Source organism: Salvelinus alpinus, chromosome 2 (assembly GCF_045679555.1).
Source record: "Salvelinus alpinus chromosome 2, SLU_Salpinus.1, whole genome shotgun sequence".
Lineage (NCBI taxonomy): Eukaryota > Metazoa > Chordata > Actinopteri > Salmoniformes > Salmonidae > Salvelinus > Salvelinus alpinus.
In genome coordinates, this window is record NC_092087.1 from 13,447,580 (window position 1) to 13,463,444 (window position 15,865).

General features: G+C 45.3%; 1 protein-coding gene across 3 annotated transcripts in view; it reads right to left on the reverse strand.

The window, feature by feature from the left end:
- The window catches only part of LOC139542571 (protein kinase C and casein kinase substrate in neurons protein 1-like), a 45,533-nt gene that overhangs the window by 27,331 nt on the left and 2,337 nt on the right, over positions 1-15,865 (reverse strand). For 2 of the 3 annotated variants that reach the window (XM_071348167.1, XM_071348193.1), the window contains exon 2: positions 14,066-14,153. The gene's annotated coding sequence lies outside the window, so the exon portion shown is untranslated. Of the gene's footprint in view, positions 1-4,317; positions 4,574-14,065; positions 14,154-15,865 lie in introns of those variants that run through there. The other variant, XM_071348185.1, reaches the window with a different exon arrangement.

Here is a 15,865-nt window from a genome sequence, read left to right on the forward strand (position 1 = left end):
TTAAGTTTTATGTGTGCTTGTTTTTTTTAAATGGTCGAATTAATAAACTACACTAAACTAAACTCTGGCTAAGAAATGAGAGAGAGAAGTACCCTCATTCATTCACTTATTCATTCATGTCACTCTGTAAACCAAACAGAAAGACAAAAGACAGAAAACACCACTGTGCTAGCTTTGTCAATACCTGATGGCTTCATCTAAATCTGGAGCAGTGTACAGTACTCCAATAACAAAGCATCTGTGTGAAAGGTTGCTGACAGCTTCTAAAACAGTGTTCAGCAAAGCGGCACTGCCAGGGAAGTCTGACACATGAAATACCGTTACACCGACATCAACAAGAGGTTTTCAGTCTGACAGAGGAGGTAAGGAAGCTATTTCAAATAGGCCTACCTAACGCACCCAATGGGAGTGTAGACCTAGTAGATCTATGAAAATACCCTCACCCAAAGATAACAGACACACACATACACGCATGAACACGCACGCACACACACACACACTTTCCTCACTGTCTCTGTGTTCCTCCAGTACCCAACTGTTGCTGCCCCTGATACGCCAAAAATCCCACTACACTAGGATCTTGGATCTAGGATCTTGGATCTAGGATCTAGGATCTTGGCAACGTTGGTCATATGCAGCACTCGTTATATTCAGGAGAGACGCTGCATCCTGATGATCTCATCATATTCCTGCTCTATATACAGAGACAGTAGACATCATCAATTATTCAGTCGTACTGTGTAAACAGATAGGAGCGATGACCAACTCTACGCACCTGGAGGCCTCCGCCAGGGTCCCACAGCTCCAACTCATCCCATATCATTTACCATACAGTACAGACACACTGCCAGTCTCAATCAGGAGTGCTGTCATCTTATCAACTATCACAACCATAGCATTGTATGCAAATGTAATTCATAAAACTTAAGATACACAATGAATTGCATTATTTGGTTTGATTAGAATTGATTTTACAGGCCTTTTCAAATAATATCTGGGGTTCTGATATTCTAAGCCAGCAAATATGCTCGCAGATCGCCCTACCCATGATAATAGGTTTAACGCACAGACCAATAGAATGGTATAGTCCGGCACTGTGAGTCAACCAATAGAATGGTATAGTCCATCACTGTGAGCCAGCTGAGTATATGAGTTAGTCAAAAAGAAAATATGTAAAATGGTTCCAAAACTGTTCTTCGTCTGTCCCCGATAGGTGAACACTTTTTGGTTTCAATCCAGGTATAACCTTTCACACAAATAACCCTTTCAGGTTCTAGATAACCCCAGAAATTATTTGAAAAGACCTGTAAAATCAATTTTAATCAAACCAAATACTGCAATTCATTGTGTATCTTAAGTTTGATGAAATCCGAGCAAGGGTAGCATTCCAGAGAGACATAAGAGACTGTAACGGTCTTTGCTTCACGGAAACATGGCTCACTATCGGAGTCGGTACAGCCAGCTGGTTTCTTCACATATCGCCCCACCAGAAACAAGCATCTTCCTGGTAAGAAGAGGGACGGGGGGGTATGCCTTATGATTAACGAGACGTGGTGTGACCATAACAACATACAGGAACTCAAGTCCTTCTGTTCACCTGACTTAGAATTCCTCACAATCAAATGTCGACCGCATTATCTACCAAGAGAATTCTCTTCGATTATAATCACCGCATATATTCCCCCCCAAGCAGACACATCGACGGCCCTGAACAAACTTATTTGACTCTATGTAAACTGGAAACCACATAATCTGAAAACAAGACTCCCTAAATTCTATCAGCATATCAATTGTGCTACCAGGGCTGGTAAAACTCTAGATCATTGTTATTCTAACTTCCGCGACGCATATAAGGCCCTCCCCCGCCCTCCTTTTGGAAAAGTTGACCACGACTCCATTTTGTTGCTCCCAGCCTATAGACAGAGACTAAAACAGGAAGCTCCCGCGCTAAGGTCTGTTCAACGCTGGTCCGACCAATCTGATTCCACGCTTCAAGATTGCTTCGATCACGTGGATTGGGATATGTTCCGCACTGCGTCAAACAACAACATTGAGTTTATTAGCAAGTGCATCTGCGATGTGGTACGCACAGCAACTATTAAAACATTCCCAAACCAGAAACCGTGGATTGATGGCAGCATTCGCACGAAACTGAAAGCGCGAACCACTGCTTTTAACCAGGGCAAGGTGACCGAAAACATGACCGAATACAAACAGTGTAGCTATTCCCTCCGCAAGGCAATCAAACAAGCTAAGCGTCAGTATAGAGACAAAGTAGAGTCGCAATTCAACGGCTCAGACACAAGAGGTATGTGGCAGGGTCTACAGTCAATCACGGATTACAAAAAGAAAACCAGCCCCGTCGCGGACCAGGATGTCTTGCTCCCAGAAAGACTAAACAACTTCTTTGCTCGCTTTGAGGACAATACAGTGCCACTGACACGGCCCGCTACCAAAACCTGTTGACTCTCCTTCACTGCAGCCGACGTGAGTAAAACATTTAAACGTGTTAACCCTCGCAAGGCTGCAGGCCCACACGGCATCCCCAGCCGCGTCCTCAGAGCATGCGCAGACCAGCTGGCTGGTGTGTTTACGGACATATTTAATCAATCCTTATCCCAGTCTGCTGTTCCCACATGCTTCAAGAGGGCCACCATTGTTCCTGTTCCGAAGAAAGCTAAGGTAACTGAGCTAAACGACTACCGCCCTGTAGCACTCACTTCTGTCATCATGAAGTGCTTTGAGAGACTAGTCAAGGACCATATCACCTCCACCCTACCTGACACCCTAGACCCACTCCAATTTGCTTACTGCCCCAATAGGTCCACAGACGACGCAATCGCAACCACACTGCACACTGCCCTAACCCATCTGGACAAGAGGAATACCTATGTGAGAATGCTGTTCATTGACTACAGCTCAGCATTTAACACCATAGTACCCTCCAAACTCGTCATCAAGCTCGAGACACTGGGTCTCGACCCTGCCCTGTGCAACTGGGTACTGGTCTTCCTGACGGGCCGCCCCTGGGTGGTGAGGGTAGGTAACAACATCTCCACCCCGCTGATCCTCAACACTGGGGCCCCACAAGGGTGCGTTCTGAGCCCTCTCCTGTATTCCCTGTTCACCCACGACTGCATGGCCATGCACGCCTCCAACTCAATCATCAAGTTTGCAGATGACACTACAGTGGTAAGCTTGATTACCAACAACGACGAGACGGCCTACAGGGAGGAGGTGAGGGCCCTCGGAGTGTGGTATCAGGAAAATAACCTCACACTCAACGTCAACAAAACAAAGGAGATGATCGTGGACTTCAGGAAACAGCAGAGGGAGCACCCCCCTATCCACATCGACGGGACAGTAGTGGAGAGGGTAGTAAGTTTTAAGTTCCTCGGCGTACACATCACACACAAACTGAATTGGTCCACCCACACAGACAGCGTGGTGAAGAAGGCGCAGCAGCGCCTCTTCAACCTCAGGAGGCTGAAGAAATTTGGCTTGTCACCTAAAACCCTCACAAAATTCTACAGATGCACAATCTAGAGCATCCTGTCGGGCTGTATCACCGCCTGGTACGGCAACTGCTCCGCCCACAACCGTAAGGCTCTCCAGAGGTTAGTGAGGTCTGCACAACGCATCACCGGGGGAAAACTACCTGCCCTCCAGGACACCTACACCACCCAATGTCACAGGAAGGCCATAAAGATCATCAAGGACAACAACCACTCGAGCCACTGCCTGTTCACCCCGCTATCATCCAGAAGGCGGGGTCAGTACAGGTGCATCAAAGCAGGGACAGAGAGACTGAAAAACAGCTTCTATCTCAAGGCCACCAGACTGTTAAAAAGCCACCACTAACATTGAGTGGCTGCTGCCAACATACTGACTCAACTCCAGCCACGTTAATAATGGAAAAATGGATGGAAAACATGTATCACTAGCCGCTTTAAACAATGCCACTTAATATAATGCGTACATACCCTACATTACTCATCTCATATGTATAGACTGTACACTATACCATCTACTGCATCTTGCCTATGCCGTTCTGTACCATCACTCATTCATATATTTTTATGTACATATTCTTCATCCCTTTACACTTGTGTGTATAAGGTAGTAGTTGTGGAATTGTTAGGTTAGATTACTCGTTGGTTATTACTGCATTGTCGGAACTAGGAGCACAAGCATTTCGCTACACTTGCATTAACATCTGCTAACCATGTGTATGTGACAAATACAATTTGATTTGATTTGATTTGATACCACGTTGTGTGTAGTCTTTACCAGCTTTAGTTCCATTGTTACACTCACCTTTCTATGCAACGTCTTCCAGTCAGAAGGCTGTAGAGACAGTAGGGACTGTAGAGACATCCAAGAAGACAACAAAACTCCTGTTGCATTTTCCACCCACTCTATAAACCTGGATCAATGTCCAACCACTTCATCTATAACCTCATCTTACATCGGACTCCTCCTTGTGACACACACAGCCTCTCTGTACTTTAATACCAAGCCCAGGCTGCCCTCAGAAACAGATAAGACACTAACTAACCGGACAACACCTTCCTACAACAAAACACAGCCATTAAAATGCCATGGCTCACTCGGGTCTCTCCCAACAATGACAGGATACCCTAACCCGTCCCTCCCTGGGAAACTATGCTGATGCTCTGCCCAGCTCACTTCACTCCCCAGCTGAACACAGCTGAAGGGAGCTGCAGTGGCCTAGCTCTCTGGCCACACCATCAATGTCCTATTGATAAAAAAGTTAAATTGATAAGAGCAAAGCATGAGTCACTCTAAAGGTGACCTCACAGTTGACTAACAGCGAAGGAGACAGCTAACAGAGCTGCTCCCTACAGATTCCTCCTCGGGATGGGAGTGCTTGGCCAACTCCCCAAAACAAAAGATTGGCACTGGAAGCAACACAGGAAAAAATGAATAATGAGACAGAGAGGGGGGGGGGTAGAGAGAGAGAGATAGACAGAGAGAGAGGGAGAGAGAGTGAGAAAGAAGGAGAGAGGGAGACAGAGCGAAAGAGAGAGACAGACTGAGAGAGTGGGAGAGAGAGAGAGACAGACTGAGAGAGTGAGAGAGAGAGAGAGAGCGAGAGAGAGAAAGAGAGACCAGCCCGCGGTGTCATGAAATGTCAGAGGGGCTCAATGAGACAATAAGAACATGAGAGAAAAGCCAAAAGCATAACAAAGTGCAGTAAACCCATACACGCTTCCCTATTGTGGTGACATCAAATTTACATAAATTATGAACATCTATTTGCTTACCAAACGTGTGTATCCAAGGTATCAGAGAACAACACCCTCTACCACCCACACATTCAGGAGGTTTTCTACAGAACAGTGGAAGTTAAATAAATGTAACCTTTTCTGGAGAACAAAAACAATATTTTAGTCAGATGGATTGGTCACTCAACTTGTTATCCAAGGGCCTAATGACCTGTTTGCAATGATCTTGTTTTAACCTTTTATTTAACTAGGCAAGTCAGTTAAGAACAAAGTCTTATTTACAATGACGGCCTAGGAACAGCAGGTTAACTGCCTTGTTCAGGGGCAGAACGACATATTTTTACCTCGTCAGCTCGGGGATTCGATCTAGAAACCTTTTGGTTACTGGCCCAACGCTCTTTTAAATATTTTTTTTTAAATACACCTCTATTTAACCAGGTAGGCTAGTTGAGAACAAGTTCTCATTTACAACTGCGACCTGGTCAAGATAAAGCAAAGCAGTGTGACACAGACAATAACACAGAGTTACACATGGAGTAAACAATAAACAAGCCAATAACACAATAAACAAGTCAATGACACAGTAGAAAAAAAGAAAGTCTATATACAGTGTGTGCAAAAGGCATGAGGAGGTAGGCAATAAATAGGCCATAGGAGTGAATAATTACAATTTAGCAGACTAACAAGGGAGTGATAAATGAGCAGATGATGATGTGCAAGTAGAGATACTGGTGTTTAAAAGAGCAGAAAAGTAAATAAAATAAAAACAGTATGGGGATGAGGTAGGTAGATTGGGTGGGCTATTTACAGATGGACTATGTACAGCTGCAGCGGAGCTGTTGGCCCGGGGTTGGAGTAGCCAGGTGTAAGGCATGGCCAGCCATTGAGAAATGCTTATTGAAATTTTCGATTATCATGGATTTATTGGTGGTGACAGTGTTACCTAGCCTCAGTGCAGTGGGCAGCTGCCCTTGTTCTCCATGGACTTTACAGTGTCCCAAAACTTTTTGGAGTTAGAGCTATAGGACGCAAATTTCTGCTTGAAAAAGCTAGCCTTTGCTTTCCTGACTGACTGCGTGTATTGGTTCCTGACTTCCCTGAACAGTTGCACATTGCGGGGACTATTCAATGCTATTGCAGTCCGCCACAGGATGTTTTTGTGCTGGTCAAGGACAGTCAGGTCTGGAGTGAACCAAGGGCTATATCTGTTCTTAGTTCTGCATTTTTTGAACGGGGCATGCTTATCTAAGATGGTGAGGAAATTACTTTTAAAGAATGACCAGGCATCCTCGACTGACGGGATGAGGTCAATATCCTTCCAGGATACCCGGGCCAGGTTGATTAGAAAGGCCTGCTCGCAGAAGTGTTTTAGGGAGCGTTTGACAGTGATGAGGTGTGGTCGTTTGACCGCAGACCCATAGCGGATACAGGCAATGAGGCAGTGATCGCTGAGATCCTGATTGAAAACAGCAGAAGTCTATTTGGAGGGCAAGTTGGTCAGGATAATGTCTATGAGGGTGCTCATATTTACGGATTTAGGGTTGTACCTGGTGGGTTCCTTGATGATTAGTGTGAGATTGAGGGCATCTAGCTTAGATTGTAGGACTGCCGGGGTGTTACGCATATGCCAGTTTAGGTCACCTAACGAACTCTGAAGCTAGATGGGGGGCAATCAATTCACAAATGGTGTCCAGGGCACAGCTGGGAGCGGAGGGGGGTCGATAGCAGGCGGCAACAATGAGAGACTTATTTCTGGAGAGATTCATTTTTTAAATTAGAAGTTCGAACTGTTTGGGTATAGACCTGGAAAGTATGACAGAACTTTGCAGGCTATCTCTGCAGTAGATTGCAACTCCTCCCCCTTTGGCAGTTCTATCTTGACGGAAAATGTTGTAGTTGGGTATGGAAATCTCAGAATTTTTAGTGGCCTTCCTAAGCCAGGATTCAGACACGGCAAGGACATCAGGGTTGGCGGAGTGTGCTAAAGCAGTGAGTAAAACAAACTTAGGGAGGAGGTTTCTGATGTTGACATGCATGAAACCAAGGCTTTTTCGATCACAGAAGTCAACAAATGAGGGTGCCTGGGGACACGCAGGGCCTGGGTTTACCTCCACATCACCCGATGAACAGAGGAGGAGTAGGATGAGGGTACGGCTAAAGGATATCAAAACTGGTCGCCTAGAGCGTTGGGGACAAAGAATAAAAGGAGCAGATTTCTGGGCGTGGTAGAATAGATTCAGGGCATAATGTGCAGACAGGGGTATGGTGGGGTACGGATACAGCGGAGGTAAGCCCAGGCACTGAGTGATGATAAGAGAGGTTGTATCTCTGGACATGCTGGCTATAATGGGTGAGGTCACCGCATATGTGGGAGGTGGTACAAAGGAGGCATCAGAGGTATGATGAGTGGAACTAGGGGCTCCATTGTAAACTAAAACAATGATAACTAACCTAAACAACAGTATACAAGGCATATTGACATTTGAGAGAGACATACAGCGAGGCATAAAGTAATCACAGGTGTTTATTGGAAGAGCTAGCTAAGACAACAACGGGTGAGATAACAACAGCTAATCAGCTAAAACAACAACAACAGGTAAAATGGCGATGACTGGGCAGAGAGGGTCGGTTAACTACACACAGAGCCTGAGTTCGCGGCTGGGGCCGACAGATAAACAAAAAATAAACAGAATGGAGTACCGTGATTAATGGACAGTCCAGCAGGCATCAGCTATGTAGCCAGGTGATCATAAGGTCCAGGGGGCAGCAACAGATGGAACAGGGAAGCCGCGGAGTAGTCGCTACTACGCTAGCAGGCGGGCGACACAGCGTTTAAAGTTAGTAGCCCGGGGCTAGTAGAAGCGTCTGCTCCGACGTCTGACGGAGGCCGGTTGAAGGCACAGCGGATGGAGTATTCGTCAGCAGACCAGTCGTGGTGGTGCGGCGGGGCGTCCAAGCCAGATGGAGAAAGAGGTATTGTAGTTGTAGTAATTTAGTTTGCTAGCCGGGAGATGCGCCTGGCTCACGGCTAACTGGTGCTAGCTTCGGGGCAGGGGTGTTAGCCACTATAGCCACTCGGTAGCAGCGGTGATCCGGTGGCAAGGTCCAGAGCTTACAGCAAGGATCCGGTGGAGTAGTGGGTTCTAGCCGTGTCTGGATGGAGTCCGGGTGAACAACTGAGTAGGCCCGGGAGGTGGGCCTCAGGGATAGCTTCGGTACTGGGTAACTCGGTGGGTGCTAGCTAGCTGTGAAGATCAAGAGTAATGGTCCAGGGATTACGGCAGGAATCCGGCGTTGTAGTGGAGAAAGTCCGATACTGGTAGGCTGGCGAGTATTATCCAGGCTAAAAAAAGGGCTGGTATCTGTGCAGAAGGTAAATGCCGCTAGCAGTGGCTAACAATGACTAAATAGCTTGTAGCTAATTAGCTGGTGGCTAGGTGGTTCTTGCTATAAGGTCTAAAAATTAAAATAATAGCGGTTCCGTATCACATTGGGTGAGGCAGGTTACCGGAAGGTATAATTTAATTAAAATGGAAAAGAGATTGATAATAAAATTGAAATATATACAAAAAAAGACATAAAATACAAAAGTACACGAGAGGACGAACAAAACATGTCTGCACTGCTACCTGCCGCTCCACTTCAGTGGAGGAGCAGCTAGCTATTCAGGTTAGAGAAAAACTAAACAACGTTGTTCACATTATCAGCAAATCATAAAGTGGGTGGTTCCATCCTAGAATGCTGATTGGCTGACAGCCGTGGTATATCAGACCATATACCATGGGTATGACAAAACATGTATTTTTACTGCTGTAATTACGTTGGTAACCAGTTTATAATAGCAATAAGGCACCTCGGGGGTTTGCTGTATATGGCCAATATACCACAGCTAAGAGCTGTATCCTAAGGGCTTTGCGTCGTGCCTAAGAACAGCCCTTAGCCATGGTATATTGGCCATTTACCACACCCCCTCGGGCCTTATTGCTTAATTATAGGAGTCCTCTAAAGAACCTTGATTTTGCTAACAGTCTACATGGTGTCATGTCGCCTATGTTGTACAAGTCTGTGAATATTTCTGACAGTATGTATTGATCTCTATTGTTACTTTTAGAATAACATAACAACAGTAATGCACCTGGTCACTACAGGAAACTAGAATAGCTACGCACCTGAAGGAGATGGCACACCCTGTTGTTTAACCACCACCACCGTCACACACACCACACACACACACACACACACACACACACACACACACACACACACACACACACACACACACACACACACACACACACACACACACACACACACACACACAAACACAAACACACACAGAGACTGAACTTTGCCACATCCTCCTAAAGACAGGTAAGGCCATCAATAATTAGCCAGCTGCCAGTGAGGGCACTCCCTTCCTGTCCGTCTGACACATTTGTAGGAAGTCTCAAGGAGAACAGTTGTCATGGAGAGGAAAAGGACAGGAGAGAAAATGGTTAGGAGAAAAAGACGGAGGCAAGAGGGAGAGAGGGGAAGGAGAGAAAGAGTGAGGCAGGAAAGTAAGGAAGGTCAGAGAGAGAGGAGGGAAGGAGATATGGGGCCACGAGATAAAAAGAGGTAGGGCAGAGGGAGGCAAGAGAGAAGGGGCCAGGAGAGAGAGGGAGGCAGGGGAGAGAAGGTGCCAGGAGAGAGGGGGCCAGGAGAGAGAGGGGGCCAGGAGAGAGGGGGAGGCAGGGGAGAGAGGGGGCCAGGAGAGAGGGGGAGGCAGGGGAGAGAGGGGGCCAGGAGAGAGAGGGGGCCAGGAGAGAGGGGGAGGCAGGGGAGAGAAGGTGCCAGGAGAGAGGGGGCCAGGAGAGAGAGGGGGCCAGGAGAGAGGGGGAGGCAGGGGAGAGAGGGGGCCAGGAGAGAGGGGGAGGCAGGGGAGAGAGGGGGTCAGGAGAGAGAGGGGGCCAGGAGAGAGGGGGAGGCAGGGAAGAGAGGGGGCCAGGAGAGAGAGGGGGCCAGGAGAGAGAGGGAGGCAGGGGAGAGAAGGGGCCAGGAGAGACAGGGAGGCAGGGGAGAGAGGGGGCCAGGAGAGACAGGGAGGCAGGGGAGAGGGAGGCAAGAGAGAGATTAAGACAAGAGATAGGGGGCCAGGAGAGAAAGGGGGGCAGGAGAGAGAGGGGGCAGGAGAGAGAGGGGGAGAAAGGAAGGTTAGCGAGAGAGGAAGGAAATAAGGGGCAGGAAGGAAGGAAATATGTAATAAACATTATTTAGGTCAGAATCCTGGTGTGTGTGTGTAGAGACTGAGGAGCCTGAGGCTTTTAGTGTCTTTCTTTTGTCTTTATTTTCTATACATGCCTCCCCATCAGTTCGCATGTATCCGTGGCCAAATTCCTGACCATGGTGAGGTGCCTGGAGTAAAATAATTATCTGTTTATGGCTTCTGTTTCCCTCTGATGACCCCCTGCAGGAACTGTACCCATTGTGGATATAATAATGCCATGGTGGATAAAATAACCCCATGGTGGATAGAAAAACGCCATGGTGGATATAATAACGCCATGGTGGACATAATATCGTCATGGTGGAAATAATATCGCCATGGTGGACATAACTCCATAGTGGATAAATTAACTCCATGGTGGACATAATAACGCCATAGTGGATAAATTAACTCCATAGTGGACATAATAACTCCATAGTGGATAAATTAACTCCATGGTGGACATAATAACGCCATAGTGGATAAATTAACTCCATAGTGGACATAATAACTCCATGGTGGTTTATAATAACTCCATGGTGGACATAATAACGCCATAGTGGATAAATTAACTCCATAGTGGACATAATAACTCCATAGTGGATAAATTAACTCCATAGTGGACATAATAACTCCATAGTGGACATAATAACTCCATGGTGGTTTATAATAACTCCATGGTGGACATAATAACGCCATAGTGGATAAATTAACTCCATGGTGGACATAATAACACCATAGTGGATAAATTAACTCCATGGTGGACATAATAACTCCATAGTGGATAAATTAACTCCATGGTGGACATAATAACGCCATAGTGGATAAATTAACTCCATGGTGGACATAATAACGCCATGGTGGATATATTAACTCCATGGTGGACATAATAACGCCATGGTGGACATAATAACGCCATAGTGGATATAATAACTCCATGGTGGATATAATAACGCCATGGTGGACATAATAACGCCATAGTGGATATAATAACTCCATGGTGGATAAATTAACTCCATGGTGGACATAATAACGCCATAGTGGATATAATAACTCCATGGTGGATATAATAACGCCATGGTGGACATAACGCCATGGTGGACATAATAACGCCATAGTGGATCTAATAACGCCATAGTGGACATAACTCCATGGTGGACATAATAACGCCATAGTGGATATAATAACTCCATGGTGGATATAATAACGCCATGGTGGACATAATAACGCCATGGTGGATATTTTTGGTTCTAAACAGTCCTAACAGTCTTAATTGACCGGAAGAACACTTAATTTATTTATATAAAATGAGACATAGGCTACTGACAAAATTTGACTGCACTAATAACATTGTACTCCAAAATAGCTAACATCTAAATGCCAAGCGTTTAGCAATATACCCCTTGGTGAAACCAATTATACAGCCTCTGCAAGGTTAGGTAGCGACCATAGAGGTTTCCCGTCCTCCTAAAAGTATCCATTCCAGTTAGCTTTTGATCAATAATGTTTCCCTAGCCCAGTAGTTTATAACCAGGGCAGGTCATTCACTCAAGCCCAGGGCTCAGCCACCGGAGAGCCACAATAACACTCAGGAACGCTAAAGAGAGCTCTGCAGAGAGGCACCAATCATTTCTGAACTTACAATGCCAAGTAGGCGAAATGAGACACTCAAATACACACTGCAGCTGCTCACTGCTGTGATTAGCCACACAACAGAGAGGTTCTCTGATGGTGTTTTCATGAATGAGCTCTCGTGTCCTCGTAGTGAGAGGAAAAACCATTCAAGGATGCAGGTAAGCAAAGACCAGCTACAATATCCGAGATGCTAGAGTCTAAGCATAATTAAGACACAGATTAGAGCACATTAACACTGAGAATGGACCTTGTAAAATTCTCAAACCCTCACAGTGACACTAGAGCAGGGATCATCAACTAGATTCAGTCACGGCCAATTTTTGTCTGAGCGCATGGTCGGGGGTCGAAACATAATAATAATAATTTGTACATTACAAATTGACCACAACTAAGCCCAAAAAGCATAAAAAAATGGTGTCATTGTTACGTTCGTTGATGGAAGGATCGGACCAAGGTGCAGCGTGGTAGGCGTACATTGTAATTTATTAAATGAACACCGAAAAAACAATAAATACAAAACGAAACGTAAAGTCTAGTAGGGCTAAACAGCACAGTACCAAAAACAAGATCCCACAAACTACAGGTGGAAAAGGCTGCCTAAGTATGATCCCCAATCAGAGACAACGATACAGCTGCCTCTGATTGGGAACCATACCCGGCCAACAAAGAAATAGAAAACATAGATTGCCCACCCTAGTCACACCCTGACCTAACCAAATAGAGAATTAAAAGGATCTCAGTCATGCAGTCATACCTTGATTACATTGAGACGATTACATATGTCCGTGTTTGTATTCGTGGGAATAATTGAGAACAGATTTCCTAAATTAAACACATTTTTAGCTGATTTCCTGGTGATTTTAGTTAAAGAAATATTTAAAAAATGTAAATTTTATACTAAAAACTTTGGGGGACAAACAATATCACTGGTGGGCAGGTTTTGGACCGCGGGCCACCTGTTGCCAACCCCTGGACTATAGGGTATGTCTGCCAGCTAGACGTGCTAACATGGGGTCAGAGGATTAATATGTGCCTTGGAACAATCAAACAAGTTCTGCACCCAACGCTTTGACAACATAAATCCATTTCCTCCCTCCACCAGCCCTTGCTGCCCTCTCCCATAGCTCTGCAGGTCTCCACTGAGTGGACACTGTAAATCTGGACTATAGATGAACAGTTAAAACCTGCAGTCAACACCCACATGGGTTTCCATTATGTCTGAATCCCAAAAGGCACCCTATATCCATAGGGCTCAGGTCAAAAGTAGTGCACTATATAGGGAATAGCGTTCCATTTGTCCTAGGTCTCAGACAGTACTGGCAGATGGATAGACAGAGCCAAGTTCTTCTCCTAACAAGCTATTGGGAGCAGTGGTTACATTTATGAGATGCATGTGTGTTCACTGTTGGAAAGGTGATGACTCATGACTGAGACTCATAATGGAAGAATTGATTGCCTTAATCCATCAAGCAAAATTAAGAACAAAACAGAGGATTTCCAAATGTGTTTCCAACCAACCAAGCCATTTAAAGCTCAAGTTGGGACACATACAGTATCCATTTCTGCCAAGTCATACGCTGCAGAGGAATTCACCATCTGCTCGTCTCTCATATGCTCTACAGGCAAACTGCTCAATTACCACCCAGCATGGTGGTTGGGCTGGGTGCCTGGGCCTGCCTGGTCTGGGCCTGTGGAGAGCCCCTTCCCTGCCACCCTCGCCATCTCTCAACCAGATACTAATGATATGATACGTTCCTCCCCTTCCTTTGTCCCTATCCAATTGTGTTAGATCAGTGAATTACATTTTAAAGGTACAAAGTCTGCATCTATATATAGGGAGCACACTCAACCAGTAGAAAACAGGGAGTTTCTGCTTGTAGTATTGAAGGCCTATGTTGAAATGTGAGCCTAATCAGAAATCTGTGAAAACCCTTACCTTCTCAACTGGGCCAATCAGGTTTCCATATATCCCCATGCAGGTTTGGATTGTGTTCCTTAAAATCCCCACCCCTAAAGAAGCACACCTAAGGAGACAAGAGAGAGACAGTTACATCAGGAGTAGGATTATGGATTTCATAATAAAACAAAATGACAGACGGACACACACAACTGACGTCTCCATCTCAGAGATTCATATATCTCCTGTAATCCTTCTCTTCCTCAATACCAAGATGGATCTTAACAAATATGAATCTGATCTCCTCTCTTCTAATGTCTCTCTCCATCTTTGTCTGTCTGTCCTTCAGACCGGCGATAAGAGCAGAGAAGACAGCCAGTAGGGATCAATGCCCTCTCCAAGAGAAAGAGACAAGGTTTTGGCTGTGCTGTCAGATGAGACTGACCTATGTTTACTGGACATTTTGCAAAGGTCGTTCTGTATAGAAGGAGAACTGAACAAAGAATGAGAATGACTCAAACAAAATCATCAAAGCACATGATGTGCTTTACTTGGAACAACCTAAATAACAATTTCGAAGTACTCATTTTAGGTGCCTCATAAAAAACACGTGGCCTTATAGGAAGGAAGCAAGTCCCCAGTCACTTTCTACGATACAGGCAGTGGACTGGACAGTGATGTAACGTCGGCATAACACAGTCAATGGGAAATACTGAACCTGGCCTTTACGGACACCGGAGGCAGCCTCTCTCTCTGTCCACTCCAGTCGTCCCATGTGAGCATCCTATCACTATCTCCAAATACCTAACAGCTCAATCCTAAACTTTGCACTCAGCCTCCACCACCATCTAGATGATGCACTTTACTGAAAGAAGGTGTTAGGAGAAACCTTTCATTTAAAGGTGTAGTAGGTTGAGGGGTAAAATCCCCTTGTGTTTCAGTACTCAGAGAGGAGATGGTGTGGGAAGTTGGGGCATGGTAGCATAATGCAGTATGTTGCAAAAAGATAAGGAAGTAAGACATGACAGCTGGATTAGAACCATTTCCCTGTTTGACCGCTAGGTTTTATGGGTATTATGACACCTCCACTGTGGGACTCTATATGAGGCCTAAAAAGGCAATGGATATCCCAGAAAATGTTCTTATTTATAGCCTATTATTAAGCTGTATTTAGTTCATAACGTAGTAATAGACGAAATGCACACACATATGTAGCATATTATGCTCTCTGCCACCCAAATATACTGAATATGGATTTGACAACAACTAGGCCTAGTAAGAATCTGGAAAATCTGCATACATTGCTGAACCTTACTATTCCAAATAACGCATATTCAGGCTACACAAGCTGGGAATGGGTAAAACCAGTGATTTGGCTAAATGAAATGCAGTGTCATTTAGTGTAGGATTAAGATTGTGGAGAGCAGATGTGACAAGGAGGCTTGTACGTACAAATGACTGAGGCAAACAGTGAATGGATGTATCCATGGGGAATAGCCTACAGTCCTACAGTGGCAGATTCACATTCATTTGGAGAAGAAAAACAACTTATGATCTGGGCGAATTAATTACATTAGAAATGGTGCCACATCTGTCATTCCTCCTTCAGCGGAGTCAGCTGAATTGGGGTGTATAAATTAGACGTGTGTCCTGGGCCCCATTCATATTCATCACATTAATTAATCCAATTACACACTAACACAGACAGGGGCACACACACACGCACAGACACATACGTGACGCGAACACATAGACACATGCACACCCACAGACACACATGCAAACACACTGAAGCACGCATGCATGTAGGCAAATACACACACACATACACACAGTACT